Genomic DNA, 4254 nt, shown 5'->3' on the forward strand with positions numbered 1-4254 from the left:
CTAGGCGTTATACCGACCATCGGCGTCGGCATCGAACGCAATACAATTGCGTTCTAACGCGGCCTGATCCTGGTTAATTTGTGCATGGAACACTCGAGTCTAACACCTTGTAAGGACTAGGGTTTTCATGTCCTCTTTATTAAGATTGAAGTGTCAATACTTAGATTCGGGAGAAAACAGCCACCGTCAGAATGAAATGGAACAATGCATCACAGTAGCACATGTAAACTTCGGCTTATGGCGCTCCACAGGCGCAGGTATTAGAATCCACCCACGAGCAAGTCTGCAGAGAAACGCCGCCTGGATAGATAAGTCATGGTACATGATGGAAGCGCCGATGACAAGGTATAAGTAAAACGAGAACCATAACAGGTACTGAAATCGGCTTTTCGGCAGGGCACAGGTTAGATAGCTGCTGGGGGTATTATTCTTTAGCGGAGGAGAGGAGGGGTGGTGGTTTATTGTGTTTTGAAAGGAAAATCTTCTCTCACAAGGATACGATGGTGGAACCTATTATTCGATCGTGGATCTCCCTTCGTAGAGTGGTGGCACACTACCGGTGACCTGTAACTTCAGCAAGAAAATTCGCTGTCCTCCCCTTCCACCTCAAATCCTAACGCAAGGGCATAGTTCCTATACCATAAAGTTATGTAGAACTTGGGACACCACGGACTGTAGCCCCTTGAATATAGCTGGGTCCATCCTCATAAACTGTGGATGATGCTTGAGCGATCTTCAATTTCAATCTTCATCTACATACACTGATCAGCCAGAAGATTTTGACCACCGCCATTATGACCACTCACGGTTCATGTAGTATCAGTGAGCATGCTGTCCGTGTGTGGGGTGTGAAAGGTGCGAGATCTATCCGAGTTTGACCAAGGGCAGATTGTCATGGCCCGGAAGCTAGGCACGAGCATTTCAGAAACTGCACAACTTGTCGGGTTTTCGAGGAGTGCTGAGGTGAGTGTCTTCAACTGGTGGCGACACTAAGGTGATACCACGTCCAGACGTCATGAGGATGATCGGCCACCATCATTACAGATGTCGGACGCCGCAGGCTGGGCGGACTGGTAAAGCAGGACAGGCGGCTCACAGTGGTGGAAATAACATCAGACTCTCATGCTGGGCAGAGTGCTATTGTGTCTGAACACACAGTGTACCGAACAATCCTAACAGCGGGCCTCCACAGACGTGGGCCCATACATGTGTCAGTGTCATCATAACGACGTCGGTAACTACAAAATGAGCACGTAACCATCAGCACGGGACGTTGGCACAGTGGTACAACGTTGCATGGTCTGATGCATCCCGATACCTTCTTCATCATTCCGATGGGAAGACGTGAAACACAGTCTTCCGGGGGAACAGGTCCTTAACATCTATACTGTGAGACGAAGACAAGCTGGGGGCAACTCCATTATGCTCTGGGGAACATTCATGTGGCCTAGCATGGGTCCAGCGGAGCTCCAGCAAGGCACCATGATGGTCAAGGAGTATCGTGCACTGGTTGCTGACCATGTACACTTTTTCATACTGACGGAAGTGGCATTTTTGAACAAGGTATGCAACATGTTAAAAAATGGTTCAAATGGCTCTAAGCACTATGGCACTTAACATCTGAGGCCATCAGTCCCTTAGACTTATAACTACTTAAACCTCACTAACCTAAGGACATCACACACATCCATGCCCGAGGCAGCAGCGCGGGTCCGGATTGAAGCGCCTAGAACCGCTCTGCCACAGCGGCCGGCAATGCACCATCTCCCAAGGCCAGGAGCATAATAGAGTGATTCGAGAAACACAGTGGCGAGTTCCAATTGATGTGCTTGCCGACTCAACTCACCAGATCTGAACCCGATCGAACTCATCTAGGCTGTGTTTGAATGTGGCGTTAGTGGTCACCAACCCCCTCTACGGAATTTCAGGTACTTAGACGCCTAGTATATACTAATGTCGTGCTAACTCTCTCCAGTGACCTAACAAGGTTTGAGGTCTCATTGCTTTCATGCCATGACACGTTGCCACTGTTATCCATGCCAGAGGTGGACATTCCGGCTATTAGGCAGTTAGTCATAATGTTTCGGCTGATCGGTACTAACATGGTGTTTCCGGAAGTATCTATACATATTATAGAAAGTGTTTGTATATATTGCACCATCTATCCTTAAGCCACTTGATCGATTTCAACTGAACACCGAGCGAGGTGGCGCAGTGGTTAGCGCACTGGACTCGCATTCGGGAGGACGACGGTTCAATCCCGTCTCCGGCCATCCTGATTTAGGTTTTCCGTGATTTCCCTAAATCGCTTCAGGCAAATGCCGGGATGGTTCCTTTGAAAGGGCACGGCCGATTTCCTTCCCCACCCTTCCCTCACCCGAGCTTGCGCTCCGTCTCTAATGACCTCGTTGTCGACGGGACGTTAAACACTAATCTCCTCCTCCTCCTCAACTGAACATGAGACACATATCATTTGCTGTGTGGAAAGAACCACTTTGGGAGTAAGAACCACCTACCTCATAAAGGGGTGGGGAGTGTGACTGAAACGGTAGCATAGCTCACGACGCTCAAATAGCCAAAATTTAATTATTCGGTACCTGAGAATGAGAGCACTTATTGGTGGCTTGCAACAAACTTTACACATAATTTCAAAGCTTCACAAAAGAGGTCTCTTACTCACACACCCGCAAAATGATGAAAGATAATGACTTCATGTCTTACTACATTTTCGTTGCTCACTCGATAAACTGCCGAATAAGGCTGAGCTTTCGACTTATTACTTATTTCTAGCAGCTCTATTAGCAACCTATTTTGCAGACTGTTTTTACATGTACTGCTAGATATACTTAAAAAATAATATCTTAGTACAAAGCACAGTTCACTAGATATGACATCATAAAAATTGAGCCACGTGAAAATGAAGCTCCAGGACGAAATTCAATAGAGAGAGAGAAGAACTTCGAGGGAGGATTGGTAAGTGACGCCGAATAATTTTTTCTCCCTCGATATTGAAGCTGGAACGTTGAAACTTCACGACGAGTTTCCGATACAGAGGTTATTTTGTTTTCATGTGCAGCTCCAGCGAGAAAATCCTGAACTTCGAAGCTAAGATGGCGCGCATATAACTGTCATAAATTTGTGAAGAACAGTGAAGTGTTCTTCAATGGATTTGAGAAAAACGGTGTAAACCGAGTGAACTTCACAGTGACATACGTGACGTGTATGGGGACGACTATATGGAACATACCAATGTGTCTACGTGACATACATTTTTCCAAGATCACTGTGTGAACAATAGTGATCCGCTCCAGGCAGCCAGTTACAGCTGCAACTCCACGGTATGTCGGAGCCACTGAGGCAACAACTTGGAACTACCGGCGTGTGCAAATGCGAACCTTATCGTAGCGGTACAACACATCTACAAGTGCCAGTAAATGATGACAAGCTTGGGTAACTTATCATGAATGCCACAGGAGGACATGACATTATGAAAGAAATCGTCATTGGTAATGAGTACCACCACAGACTCGAAATCAAGCAGGTTGCTATAGAGTGGAAACATTTACGTTCCCTAGTACTAAGAATTTCAAAGTGACTCAGTCTCCTGGGAAAGAGCCAGTGACAGTGTTCTGGGATATTCATGGTGAATTAATGGTGGAGTTAGCTGAACACGGGACTACTGTGAATGCCTCAGCCCACATTAAAACATTGGTTAAGGTGTGTCGTGACAAACACCACAACATTAGTGCTGACAGTGTCAAACTTCTTCGTGACAACGCTCGAACTCATGTTGCTGCTGGTCTTCGTGAAAAGATCGCCAGATTTGTGTCGTAGGTGAACCAGCATCCGCCATAAAGTCGGGACCTCACGTTCTGTGACTTTGATCTGTTTGATCCCATGAAGAGATTCCTGGCCATTCAATGCTATACGACAGATGCTGAAGTGAAATCAGCAGCCCGCGGATGGTTATACTCCAAGCAAATGGACCTCTTTTAATAGGGCATGTTAAAACTTGTACCACGATGGGAGAAGTGTTTGAGAACTTTGATGACTAAGTATAAAATTACGTATGAGATTTAAATACATTTGTGACCTTTCTGTTTAGTTATCTGTTAACCAATTCCATAATAAAATTATTGTGTTTTACTTCCTGACCTTCCCTCGTATTTGTGCAAATCTGTATGAAATATGTTAATTATACACTCCTGGAAATGGAAAAAAGAACACATTGACACCGGTGTGTCAGACCCAACA

General features: G+C 45.8%; 1 non-coding gene across 1 annotated transcript; it reads left to right on the forward strand.

Annotated features, from left to right (window-relative positions):
- The first annotated feature begins 2200 nt into the window (after positions 1 to 2200).
- Positions 2201 to 2273, forward strand: Trnaa-cgc. Its single transcript has one exon. It is a non-coding gene; the product is annotated as a tRNA-Ala (tRNA).
- Positions 2274 to 4254: the final 1981 nt, after the last annotated feature.

The sequence above is a fragment of the Schistocerca americana genome, chromosome X (assembly GCF_021461395.2).
Source record: "Schistocerca americana isolate TAMUIC-IGC-003095 chromosome X, iqSchAmer2.1, whole genome shotgun sequence".
NCBI classification, from domain to species: domain Eukaryota; kingdom Metazoa; phylum Arthropoda; class Insecta; order Orthoptera; family Acrididae; genus Schistocerca; species Schistocerca americana.